The 14,425-nt window shown below is 43.7% G+C and overlaps 1 protein-coding gene across 7 annotated transcripts in view; it reads right to left on the bottom strand.

Moving 5' to 3' along the window:
* LOC119178592 (uncharacterized) overlaps nt 1-14,425 on the bottom strand; it is a 258,411-nt gene that overhangs the window by 90,879 nt on the left and 153,107 nt on the right. Inside the window, exon 3 of one of the 7 annotated variants that reach the window (XR_012888969.1) lies at nt 5,918-6,260. The exons of 5 other annotated variants lie outside the window; for them this stretch is intronic. The gene's annotated coding sequence lies outside the window, so the exon portion shown is untranslated. Of the gene's footprint in view, nt 1-5,917; nt 6,261-6,443; nt 6,570-14,425 lie in introns of those variants that run through there. One more of the 7 variants, XR_012888974.1, reaches the window with a different exon arrangement.

The following is a 14,425-nucleotide window of genomic DNA, read 5'->3' as shown; positions in this document are numbered from 1 at the left end:
GAAAAATAAACTGTTTATTCGGGCCTAACTTGTGGCCAGGTAAAAGGAAAATCAGATTACAGCAAGGCACTGGCACTGATAGCAGCGAGCAGAGCGTCGGTCGTCGATCAACTGACAAAAGGCGAAGCACGTCGGCATTTATTCACTTGCCATGGAATGTTCCAGCATTATCTCTAGCGTCACCGTATGTTCCAGATTAACCTGTAATGTTCACGAAGTGGACGTAACCCTATCAAAACGATCTACCACAGCCTTGAAGCTTTTCGAAATTCGTAAGCGTGGCTTGCGCTGAACGTAGTGTAACGGGGCAACGAGAAAACTTGAGGAATGACCACGGGAATATAAATAACTTGCATTTAGCTTTCCTGCCAACCTATGCTACAATGTATGCTCTTACGCGTTTTCTACCAAAGAGCCATGCGCCTGCTTGGAAATACAGTTAAAGTAACTTCTTATCATTTGAAAAGTGGTGAAAATCACGTTCACACTTTAAAACACGCGTGTTCTGTATACAGGCTTCACAACAAGACATGCATGATCGCAGCAATACTGCTCGGTACAAGCGCACACTGTTATCGGGAGTCCGAAGACGTGATCATCATGAAGACTTCATAGTCCAAAGTGGGCTACCCATTGCAATAGGCACACATGCTGCAGCGCATATTCCCATAAGACCGCGTAGTGGGTGCACAACCAGTTCGAGATTTTACGCGCATATTTGCTGTAATTTGAAGATGGTGCACGTTACGTTGAATACAGACATATGCGAAAGCTTTATTCGTATTAGATTTTTGTGGAGCCTCTGTCGAAAGAACTCCAGACAATGACCCTAGAAGCAAGACACTACAAAATGAACAAGACGACTCCGATACTTTGGACTAGAATGCAGAGGATATGGACCAGGCATTTTTCAAGGCTGGGTCTAAGAAAAAAAGAGAGGTGATTGCGTTCCTGTTGTCTTCAGGCCTACCACGGATGAAGAAAACTTATGAAACGTCAACTCCAACACTGTCACATCAGACGTTGTATCATCGGCTCAAGAGAAAGTTCTTAACCATTGCATCAGCAAAGACGGAAGCCTGATGGTCACATTGTGGACCCTGCCTGTCACCAATCATATATTAACGATGGCTGAAATAGCTGGCGTACCTGTGGAAGCCCGAGTCTTATACTCATACACAAGTGTAGAAAACTACAAGATGTTCCTTTGAGTAGCTCAACTGAAGGCCTACGAGACTATTTACGAGACCAGGGCGTCGCATCGGCAAAGGGACTCACCTCCTACACAACCGAAGATGGCAGCAAGGTCATAGAGGTGCGCTGTCGATACGTTATTTGGAAATTCGACAACGATTCACCAGTACCTAAACAGACTATGTTTGGCTTTTTTAGCTAACTGGTCAGAGAATATGTTGGGGGCAGCTACACAAAGTTTTAAGTTATAGAGGCATCGTCACATATCATGACTTTGCAATGGCTCGGTGCACTGCCCAGTCTCTGCTGGTCCTCATTCGCATAGGAAATGTACCGAAAGAGCGCATCCTAAAGTCCTAAGTGCGGTGGTCTCTAACCTGCTTCATAGGAAGGGTGCGTTAAAACATAACATTAGTTTATCATGCTTGTCGAATGAAGCACAAGAGAAACCTTGAAGGCGCAATCAACCACCGCCTAATTCAGAAGTTGTATGTTTGAATATTGAAGATTTTGCCCAAGAAACATCATCATAAAGCCAAAATGCATCTGGTTAAATGTACGCTGATGTGGCCACAAAAGAAACCTGGGAAGCCCACTGGCTCGTCACATCTTCCAAAAGCACTGCAAGACGGTTCACAAGTTCCATCACTCCAGTACAATCACCACCAGTGTCAACCCCCGCAACCCGAGAGGGGTATCTGCTAAAGGCAGCTAAAAGGGAATACAGACCGACATTTTGCACGAACACTGATTTCGAAGTTGTTTGCAGCTCTCAAAGCCCTTGTCCTCGCAAATCTTTCGTCAAGAAGTCTCTCAGAGGTACAAGCGAATTTCACAATGAAGCCGTTGGTGTCGACGTCTTACTCTCCGCAAGGGTGAACTTTCTTTCAGTTTAAGCATGGCTTCCCAACAACATCCTCACCTGAACTCACTATGCACAGAATCTTTCGCATATGCACCATATTCCTGTGTAACCGCTTTAGCCTTCGCTCGAAGCTCTTAGACTTCCGGCACTGGTGCAACAAAGTCGATTCTCTTTTATCGTTGTTTTTGAATTGCACGTCAAACTAAGGTTCAGATTGAATGGATACTATTTTTATCACTCAAAAAAAAAAACTGACGGTGTCATGAGATTACTTATTGGCTTGAGCATAGACGTTCCAGTTTCCGTGATAGATATCCTGCTCCACAGCTATAACGAATGTGTATGTGCCATAACAATAATAGGTAAACAACAATACACTCCTATTGGAGTATACCTACAACCAGGCAGGCCTTTCGATGCTTCTAGGTTTGAAAACTTGATTTAAAGGACATCAACTGCAGACACCATTTGTGTAGACTTCAATGTCCACAATAAAATTCGTGGCAGCTCAAACACTTGTTCTTGAGAAGCTAAGGTTGCAGAGAGGCTCTCAAATCATTGAAATTGACCTTTAAATGACGATAAAATCACCTAACTACAAGGTACCACGAATACCAGCAGCATCGACGTGACCTATGTAACAAGTTCGATTGCTCGCAAGATTGACGGATGCATTGACTTCAAGACACGTGGTAGCAATCACTACCCAAACATGATATCAGCTGCTGGTATGAGTACGACCTGTAGGGGAGCCGTCACGAGATTTGCAGTTTGAAATGGGTACATAGACGGTGCAGGCAAGGGAATTACTGCTGCTACCAATGATATTGAATTACTCGCTAGAATGGCTCATTGCGTAAAAATTACACACTCATTTCTACTAAATTACAGATTTCCGTCAAATGATGAGCAGTTTGAAAGACTGTGATGTTTGCAGGTGAGCTGAAAAGTAAGTTTTGCGCACCAAGTGCCTGGAAGACCTGCGAGCCTGCCGTCGGACACAACGTCATGTTCGGCGCTACCTGGATAAACGTTGGTGGTAAAAGATGGCGTGATTTTTGATCAACTTCAGTTCGTCAACCTGTGTCCAAACTTAGGCGAATTATCAGAGGCATGCGCTTCTCAATTCAACAACGTGACCCTTTCGCCGCACTCTGCTTGCATGAACCAAAATTTCTCAAGGAGGTCTGTGAAAGATACTGCGTACAGTAAATGAACATTTTGACGAAGCTACCATCTTGGCTCTGTATATTTGGTTCGCTATTGTTGAGTTTAGCTCCACTAAGGGACTTGTCCTGCTGGGACTGAGAGCACTCACGCTCTATACCAGGAACCACCCACTCAATAAGTTATACTTCGATTTTACCTAATCTCTGATACAGGATATTTTCTCTCTCTGCTAGCCGCTCCAACATAAAAATGATCTGATTCATACTTTCCTGCAATGTCGCCATCATTTCTTCAAGCTCCGAACCAACCTTGTCCTGAACCCCCAAAGTCGAGAACGCTCAATTTTTTCTGACCTATTGTACCCTCTTCAGTCACGCTTTCTTTAGAAACCTCCACAGATCCTGGTAACTCTAGTGGGCCATCAGGTTTGCACCCTTACCTAAGCGAGTGCTGTTACCGGGCTGTGAAGTTTTCTTAAGTTCAGCTATCTACTTCAAAAGCTTTTTAACGGCCGTTTTTAAGCTGTTTTTAACCGTTTTAGGCTGAATATGCGGGAATATTTTCACGAACGATCGCTGTATTAGAGTGTACTAGAACTTTTGAGTGGCGCGACCGAAACGCTCTCCCCTTGCTTTCTCCATCCCCAACTTGCGGCGAAAGTAGCGGCGGCGCTGCCATCGACCAATCTTCCCACTTGGTTTACTCGGCTGGCTCGGCGGCATGGCCGGCATCTCGGTTTTAGTCGCGAAATGACGAAAACGCAGCGTCTAAACCATTGTTACGCGCCAGGTTGCACAACTGGATATCCGCGTGTGCAATAAAGTCGGAAGTTATCGCTTTTTAAGGCCCCGAAAGACGAAGAACGACGACTTCTTTGGGAGCGGAACCTCCCTCGGCTTGACAAGCCGCTTGACGCCGATTGTGCTGTGTGCGAGTTACATTTCGAACCGCATTTCATCGTGAGAGACTACGTACATGTTATCAATGGTGTTCAAGTCCGAATTCCTAGGGGAACGCCGACACTTGCCTCTGATGCAGTCCCGACGATCTTGCCCAACCCGCCTGCATATTTGACGCTCAAAACTCCAGCTCCGCGGACCCGAAAAAAGCGGCGGCATCAGTGTGTGCCGGCTGAGAATGATAACAGAAAACCGCGACGCATTAGCACTCCTGCACAGCTCCTTGTGAATACCAACGGTGCAACTTCTGCAGATGGCAACGAAGCTGACGAGGCAAGCTGAAGTCCCTCGACTGACGCAGTTGTCACTCTCCGTGACCTTCGTGGTCTTGTCCTACCATCAAAGTCATGGGCGCTGCACGAGTTTCCTGGATTTGCCGGCGTGTCGTACTAGCGTGCTCACTGAATCCTAGCACTCGTGCACTTTGCATTCAACGAGCCGTATACTTCACCTGTGCAGACAATGGAAGCGTGCAATGTGAAGCGTTCGTGCAAGAGAAACTAATCAGCAAGTCCAGTTTAGTAACTGTTCGAGAAGCCTCAGATGCTTTGCAGCTTGTTGCAAGCGTCCCACTTTGTTGTGGAGCAGCAGAAACTTCTTTTTTGCCACCATCGGACCTTACCCACAATCTACACGCGCAAATGAAGTCAAGAGGAGAAATCTTCTACAGTGTCAAAAGCACACAGCAGCCCCTGAAATTGAGTAGGCTATCAATTGCTACAGTGGCGTAATAAGGATGTCACTTTTCGTGCATATTTTCTTACACTCTTAATTTTTTGACGGTACACCAAGAAAAAAAAACAATTTTTCCTAGAATAGGCTTGTAAGCGAGAGAACGTGCAAATAATGACACGAAATCTCAAAATAAATCTTTGATCTTGAATCTTTTTGTATTAAACCTGTGATGGTAAATTTAGCAGCATTAGGGTTCTCGGTGCATAATTCATCGATCTAAGCCAATTTATTGTTGCACTTCAGTATCCCTTCAAACGATCTTTCGACCATAACAACTTTTTTTATTTAAATGCATTTTGGAAAGACAACCTAAACTCTGCCGTTCTGTTTGCTTTGTTTTATGTTATCTTTTGTATCCTGGCTCTATATTTTACGTTTTTTACTATTTACTTAATTGCAAATGTATTGTTTTAGAGATATGTAAACCTTGCACATTTATGTTATCAATTATGATTATCATTACTTACGACTCTGCTTTGCAGTGTTGTTGCGTTTTTTAAACTCTCAAAATCTTCCACTACTATGTTTCACTTAAGACATTCTTCTGCAGTATTACGTATTTGCAATTTTGTGGGTCCTACAACAATAAATTTATTCCCATATTTCAAAACCTAAGGGAGGTTTGTAAAAACTCTGCTGTTCTTCAAATAATATCAATAAAGCCTACTTTTTTGTCGTGTGTGCACGCATCCACAAGCAACGAGCCTTTTATTTGAGTTCAGCTTTGGTGTTTCACGTCGAATGGACCAAGAGTTGTTCGTTTTGTGTGCAGCATGTTCCTTTTTTGGGGGGGGGGGGAGGGGGGGCGCTTCCGGTGTGAACCGGCTAGCTGGTTTCTCGTCTAAAATGTGTACACTTTAAAAATTAAAAAAAACGCGCTCGTTATATTGTACAATATGCTATGCTGCTTTGGGCTGCAGTTCGGTCAGCAACAACTTCAATAATAATAATGTTAAATAACCTTTATTTGTGCAAAAAAGGGGCGGTATGTGAATAAGAAAAAAAAAGAGGGAGATCATCTTCACACTACGCGCGACGGAGAGGTACCAACACGTACGCGGAACGCCTGCCAGCCATCCACCCGGGAAGATTGTTCGACGCCAGCGCCACCGCATCATTTCACGCCGAAACGGCCGCTCCCAGGCAGCTGCTCGCGCCGCTCAAAAGCTTCGAGTGCACTCTAGCTGTATTGTTTGCCTCTTCATTCTATTTGTCGAATCGCAATATCAGCAGACTTTTGTTGTAAACTCCTTTCACACTCATGTAGTAGCTTGTTTTGTTTTTCTTCTTTTGTGATGCTTTCCTTGCTAAATTTTCTCCATGGGACCTGTAAAGTACTTCAAATCAACAAAAGATAAATTAAAAATAAGTATAAATGTAGAGAACACAGTCGACTACTTTTGTAAGGACTTCTCACTTTCGTGTTAGGCCGATTTCACTTACGGAAAATGAGGCATACTTTATTCTTAATACCACTGTGGGTTTAACACTCGGAGACCATAAAACGAACCAGTATTGGCCCACTGACCATTCCGCTCCAAAGGAGGTCCAAACCGATGCCAATGGTCCTGGTATTCGAGCCATACTTGCATAATGCCAAGAGGGACACGATTGCATTGTCGTCTAAGCTAGCCGCCTCTTTACACCTGCGGAGCACAATTGTTCAGTTACAGAGCCTGAGTGGCTGGCTCTTGTCTGGGCAGTCTACAATTTTCACCAATATTTACATGGCAGGAACTTTTCTTCAATCTCCGAACACCACGAGTTTTGCAAGCTTTCATCAAGCTTGATTGACCCGCGAGGGCGAAATTCCACTGCTCCGTGGACTTAATAGTCACGTTTTTAGTTTGATTCGGCGCAGCAGCGGAGACGTAACATGCACACAGCCGTAGCTACGCTCACGGAATCCTCATGCGCACTTTCGACTCCTAAGCTTATGCAGCGTGCTTATGCGACTGAAAACCACTCGTCTCTTCCACTGTCACACGAAACACATCCATTTGTTACCGCGAAACTAAAACACGTGGCTGTTAAGCCGGCAGCCTCTTTTCTAGCCACGTCAATCCAACCATTGTTGAAGAATTTGACGCTGAATCCTCTCGATCGAGGGCAGACGACCATCGATCGGAAGGATGGAAATAGCGGTGACGCATTTCCATCTGTGCCACGAGTCGAGGAGAGCGGATGAAGCAAGGGCGGCAAGTTGTGATGACATGCTCTTCACGTGATGTGCCATCTGCTGCGAAAATTACTCCTCGGTTCTCTCATGTTAACTCACAATAAAAGATCCTTCTGGCCGGCTTGGTGGCTGGGCTTTGTGACTGCAAGATTACAGCTTTGAGGTGCCGTTCAAGCCTGGGCGCCTTTACAAATACGCTGAATTCTGATCTCGCTATCCGGCGGATGAATCGAACAACATTGTGGACACCGAAGCTTGCGTCTCCTCCGTTACCCAGCTGCCGGTCTCCATGGGTCGCACACATACGACCGGATCTGTCGACCCTTCTTTTGGCCAGGGCTTGCACACTCAATCAGACAATACGTTGCGGGGTGTGTCGACACCGCAAAACACCCACTGGGTGCTTTCAATCACTCGACACGAGGTCAGAACCAATTTTCCGCGTTGGCTCAGATATTCTCAGCCCTTCTCGTCTCTCTTCCTCCGTCAACAAGTGTGAAGCTGCGACCATAGACTGCGCCTTGTGCTACGCCATAACACAAGCATTTCCACCAAGATGCACCACAATTTTCTTCTACACAATCTTATCTTGCAACACAGAGCTCCGCACCAGCTTCTTACGGACCATAGCCGCGCATTTATATCAGCAGCCATGTCGGACATCCTGCAGTAATGTGCAATGAAACGCAAGCTTGCTAAATCATGCCATCCGCCGACGAAAGGGCTCATAGAGCGTCTGAACCGTACAATTACAGAAATACTTGCGGCATGTTACCTCATGTCCACGTTGACTGAAACCTTACTCCATCTTACGGGACATTTAAATACAATTTCTTGTGTCATGACAATGCTATTTACTACACATATTTCCTGCTTTTTGGCCATGAACTCTCATTGCCCCTCATTACATAATTTTGTTTACAGCGTCAAGCATCAGCGAATACGCCCTTGACGGTATTGCCCTGGCGTTGCATGCACGACAAACAACCCGCACCCACCTTCTTATTACCCAAAAGAAGAACGACGACACCAAGACGTAAAAATTTAGCCCGTTTTATAGGTTCTCCTGTTGTACCAGACCGACCACGTTGGCCTGCCGGAAAAAGTGCCTTCTCAAAACACACGCCCATATCGGGTGCTTTGAGTTGGGACTCCCATATCCTGTGAATTACTTAGGTTTGTGCTGATATTACAACGCTTCGAATATTCCAGTGAATATTGCTGTATTCACATTCATTTTCATTCAATCCTAAAATGTTGAAAATTATGAAGCATTTTGTTTCACGCTTCATCATCATCATCATCATCATCATCATCATCATCAGTCTGACTACGTTCACTGCAGAACAAATGACTCTCCCATATTCTACCAGTCAACTCGGTGTTGTGCTTGTTGTTGCCATTTTATACCCACAAGCTTCTTAATCTCATCTGCCCACCTAACCCTCTGTCTCTCCCTAACCCACTTGCCTTCTCTGGGAAGCCAGTTAGTTACCCTTAATGACCAGCTGTTATCCTGTCTACGTGCTACATGCCCGGCCCATGTCCATTTCCTCTTCTTGATTTCAACTATGATATCCTTAACCCCGGTTTGTTTCCTAATCCACTCTGCTCTCTTCTTGTATCTGGAAGTTACACCTACCATCTTCCTTTCAATTGCTCACTGCATCGTCCTCAATTTAAGCAGAACCCTCCTTCTAGGTCTCCAGGTTTCTGCTCCGTAGCTAAGTACCGGCAAGATGCAGCTGTCATATACCTGCCTTTTGAGGGATAGTGGTGATCTACCTGTCATCATTTGAGAGTGCTTACCAAATGTCCTCCACCCCATTCCTATTTTTCTAGTTACTTCAATCCTGTGGTTCGGCTCGCGGTTATTACCTGTCATAAGTACGCATAGCCTTTCACTACTTCGAGTGCGTAATTACCTATCTCGAAGCATTGCTCTCTTCCGAGGTTGTAGTACATTACTTTCGTTTTCTTAAAATTAATTTTAGGACCTCTCTTTCTGCTCACCTTCTCTAACTTTAAAATCATGAGTTGCAATTCGTCCCCTGAGTTACTCAGCATTGCAATGTCATAGGCGAAGCGCAGGGTACTCTCTATTAACTCTTATACCTATCTTTCCCCGTTATAGGCTTCCAAAAACCTCCTGTGCGCACGCAAGAAATGGCATTGGGGAGGTTTAATCCCCCTGCCTTACCCCCTTCTTGTTAAATATTCTGTTGCTTTCTTCATGAAGCACTATGGTGGCATTTGATCTTCTGTAGATTTCTTCAGGATGTTTATATATGCTTCGTCCACGCCCTGATTTCGCTGTGTTCGCATGACTGCTGACGTTTCTACTCAATCAAATGCCTTCTCATAATCTATGAAGGCTATGTATAGTGGTTGGCTATATTCTGAGCATTTCTCTATTACCTGATTGATAGTATGAATGTGGCTGATTGTTAGTAGCCTGTTTGAAATTCTGCTAGTTGCTTTGGTTGATTGAATTGTAAAGTTGTTTTAATTCTGTTAGCCTTTGTAAATAGCTTGTATACTACGGAGAGGAAGCTGAATGGCCTGTAATTTTTCAAGTCCTTGTGAAGTCCTTTCTTATGTATTAATTATGTATTATTGTACAATTATATATTATAGATTCGCACGGGGGCTCCTGTAAAGTGTTTTCACTGCAGCAATTATTCGCTAAACCGTGAAGGCACTATTCAAGTGTATCACAGGACGCATGTTAGATTCTGTAAAGATTGTTTCATTGAAGCAAACCAAATGCTATTCTTTCAAGATAACGTCTATTAGGAGGAAATCACTACTTCCGCGAAGCCATGTTTTCAAGATATCACTCTCACACTGAGCACACTACCCTACCACGAATTTATAAATTTTTAAGTTTCAAACCTGGCTCTACCGGCTAATTTTAGTATAGTAAAGTTTAAAACGTAACAAAAGCTACGTGTTATCACTGTAGTTTTACTGTAAGTCAAACACAGCTATTAATAATGTTGTTTCCACTTCTTTTGAAACAAAACAATGCCATTTGCACTCTTCATATGATTCACGTGGGAACATACCACAGCCTCTTCAATTCCAGCTTTTACTCACATAAGTCAGCACTTTCCCCACAAAGTGGTGCTATGTGCTTTATGCACATGCCTTGGAGGTTCTCCTCTTTACAAGAATAGCATAACTGTTTCCCTGAAGGTGAACTCCATCGCATGATTCCCAAGTCTGATCTTTCGGGGCTGCCCAGAAAGCCGACCTCGTCGTGGTGAAACTAGGCCTCACCGTCTCCTGTCTGAACATGGGAGCGGCCCACTAGCATTCTCCTCTAAAACGACGTGAATTCAGTGACGATAGAAATAAAGTTATCTATCTATCTATCTATCTATCTATCTATCTATCTATCTATCTATCTATCTATCTATCTATCTATCTATCTATCTATCTATCTATCTATCTATCTATCTATCTATCTATCTATCTATCTATCTATCTATCTATCTATCTATCTATCTATCTATCTATCTATCTATCTATCTATCTATCTATCTATCTATCTATCTATCTATCTATCTATCTATCTATCTATCTATCTATCTATCTATCTATCTATCTATCTATCTATCTATCTATCTATCTATCTATCTATCTATCTATCTATCTATCTATCTATCTATCTATCTATCTATCTATCTATCTATCTATCTATCTATCTATGCTTGCCCTCTGTGTGTCTCTCTGTGTGTCTTCCAGTGTGTCTGTCTATTGGCCTACGTCGGGGTGTTCTTGTGGTCGGCCCCCTTACGCGGTCAAAACCAAAAAAATGACATGGAAGGGTGAGAAGGTCGGACGAAAATGTCTGTCTGGTCATGCATCATTAACGCAAAAATTCTGTCACGTACGTCATCAAACACGTTACCCCAGACACATGAGGCATATACTCATATGAATACCTAGTAATGTTATGTGAATTCAAGCCACAAGGATTTGTTGTTCTTGATTACCTCGAAACGCCCCGTCGCGGTGGTCTAGTGGCTAAGGTACTCGGCTGCTGACCCGCAGGTCGAGGGCTCAAATCCCAGCGGCGGCGGCTGCATTTCCGATGGAGGCGGAAATGTCGAGGCCCGTGTGCTCAGATTTGGGTGCACGTTAAAGAACCCCAGGTGGTCAAAATTTCCGGAGCCCTCCATTATGGCGTCTCTCATAATCATATGGTGGTTTTGGGACGTTAAAACCCACAAATCAATCAATCAATTACCTCGAAACGTTGAGAATGGACATTTATTTAGCCAGGAGAGGGTTAAAAAAAACCAACACTGGCAGCACTGACACGATAAATTGAAAAATTGAAAATTCAGCAGATTCCACTCACCTTGGGAATCGACGTTATGCGAAACATGCGCGGTGAAGGTGACCGTTTTCTAAAGTTTTATTGCGGGACACGTCATAAAATGACGGTAAATATATGTATAAATGTTACTTATTTATTCATTTACTTATTCATGAATACTATGTTTTGCCAGAAGGCTTGTAAGCAGGGGGTTTGCAGCTTGTAAAAAAGTAAGCCATCGTTATAACAGAACACTTGGTCGCAAGGCAAATGATTCGACTTTACTACAGTGTGAACAAAAAAACTTAGCATTTAGGTTCATTCTAGTGCGGTATGCTAGAATTTAAAGTGAATGAGCGAATACATTGAACAGATGATGCGGTGGTACTTATATTGGTTAATGCGAGTGTTTTAAATGCGAAGCATTCCTTTGCGAACTATCCAACTTCTTCGTTTGGTGCTCTCGAGTTCAACCCTTTAACTTGACGTGAATAAAACTAGCATGGTAGGATAAGATGGTTTGCCGAATATGACGCGCTGGTCAAGACATGAATAACGCCACAATTCCATCGTGTACGTCGTCGAAAACTTCTCCCCAGTCAGTAGCACGCAACCACGGGTGAGTATGTGCCGCTGGTATGCAAGTATATGCCACAGGTGATTGACACTTAGTATCTCTTGAGGAATGACAAGAGCACACACGGAGAATTTAACACGCGAACTTCAAGAAATACCCAACATCCGTAGCGGCCCACCGATGTATGTCTGTGTCCAAGCTGCAATTGAATCCAACCATTCTGCGCGCCAATGATGCATTTTACCACAGAGCTACACCAAGTCTCGGAACTATTTTTCAAATAAGTGCTGATCTTCGTGAAACGTCAATTGCGGTTCCAGTGCCGTCTACCGAATTTTACAAACATTACAATTTGTACTCCTTTGATAGAGACGTCACGTCGGCTTAACGTCAATTGTGGGTATTTCTCAGGCGCTGAAGTTGATTTATGTACAGTGTCCAGGGCCAGCATCCTCGCAAGCATCAGCGCTTCATATCAGCTTCTGGTGTTGCTAATACGCATGCTCCAGTTGGAATCGCTGCGCAAGTGCTAGCAACTGCTTATATAAACATCTGCAACTCTTCAACATATGCCTGTGCGTGCAAAATTTGCACATATATTTAGCGTCATTTTCTGACGTGTCGCTCAATAAAAAAAAAACTGACGGTCACCTTCCTTCCACATGCTTCGCATAATGCCGATTCCCAGATGCGTGGGATCTTCCGAATTTTTTGGTAGTATATCTAAAATGAAATTTTCAAGTGCCCCTTTCTTCTCCGTGAAAAAAAGCGCTATATATTTCAGCACGTTTTTAATTTCAGAACAGATGTCGCCAAGCTTGTAGCGCCTTCGTACGAACCTTGCCGCTCGGTTCTGTACTCTCTCAATGAGATGAATCAGAGCCTTTGTTGTGTATCTCGCCCATAATACGCGTATCCCTGAATTGGGCGTAGAAATGAAATATAAGGAATATTTTTTAAAGCGACAGGTGAGTATATGAGAGTCCGCTGAATGAAATTTAGTGCTATGGCAGCTCTCGCAACCACGGCACGCACATGCGCATTTGGAGAGCAGTCGCTCGCAAAATATACACCCAGGTACTTACACATCGGTTGCTGATGATTAACGTCACTGTTCAAAAAATAATGCGTTTATTCCAATTTATTTATTTAGTAGAAGACACATGAACACATTTTATAACGTTAAATTGCATTTTACACTTCTCGCACCACCCCACAGCGGTGGTCTAGTGGCTAAGGTACTTGGCTGCTGACCCGCAGGTTGCGTGTTCGAATCCCAGCTGTGGCGGCTGTGTTTTCGATGGAGGTGGAATTTTTGTAGGCCCGTGTGCTGAGATTTAGGTGCACGTTATGATGCATTCGTTGATGTTAATGATGACTTGTATCAATATGGTCATTTCGGGACGTTAAACCCCACATATCAATCAATCACTTCTCGCACCACTTCATAATTCTGGTAAGGTCAGCTTCCAATTCAATATGGTCCTTATCGTTTTCTTCATTTTTTGTATACAATAGAGTCGTGCACAAATAAATGTAGTTGAACATACATCCCATCAACAATGTCATCATTAATGTAAACTTAAAACAGTAGCTACCTCGTGGGGAGAAGGCTGCCGAACGAGAACGAGAAAAGAAATTGCTCATAGAACAGTTAGAATGTGAGGACCGGAAGCGGAAAGCCCTTCTACAAACGCTTGAGTTCACAGAGGTATCAAAGTGCAGATAGAAACGGAAAGAACTAGCATGTCAGTGTTCAGCTACAGAGAGGAAATGTTCGGTTGAAGCGAGTTTTGGTCTTTTGGGATAAATGACTTGGAACCTCTCGAGATGATTTCGGTGAAGAATGAATCTCAGCTAAAGCATGGTAAAAATATTGGCAGCGAGGCACCTGGAATTACTAGAAGGAAGCCCAATGATCCTCTCAGGTCAGGGGCAGACAGAGGCTATAACAAATTACCCACAAAAGAATGTTCAAGGTCATTTGCAAGTGATAGGGCTATCTGCAAATGTGCAATACAGGCCACATTGACTTTGGCAGGGCATACGCTACGAGGCAGCACTAATGTACGGGCTTGTGAAGACACTGAGTCTTCAGTTATACCTACTGCAACAAAAAGCCGATCGGTGGCCGTATGCCGTGTATCATAGGCTGTAGTAGTGGATGACATGGGTATAGTAGAACACCCTGTACACAAGCCTTCTCAAGATAGAGCGAGATTGTGTCTGGTAAACGGAGAAGCGAGTTGTCCGAGAGAATTGAGAAATAGTGCAGAAGCAGTCGTCAAAGAATCTATAACAGGATCGCTGTGTCCGTCAGCAATATGCGATAATGAGAGCAGGCAATTTTATCCAGATGAAAGAGTTGACTGTTTTGAGGATTATTGTGAAAAAGGCCGTTGAACGAATTGGAAGTGAT

The sequence above is a fragment of the Rhipicephalus microplus genome, chromosome 1 (assembly GCF_043290135.1).
Source record: "Rhipicephalus microplus isolate Deutch F79 chromosome 1, USDA_Rmic, whole genome shotgun sequence".
Taxonomy (NCBI): domain Eukaryota; kingdom Metazoa; phylum Arthropoda; class Arachnida; order Ixodida; family Ixodidae; genus Rhipicephalus; species Rhipicephalus microplus.
Note: the sequence above shows the minus strand (reverse complement) of the source record. Positions and strands in the feature narration are given on the sequence as shown.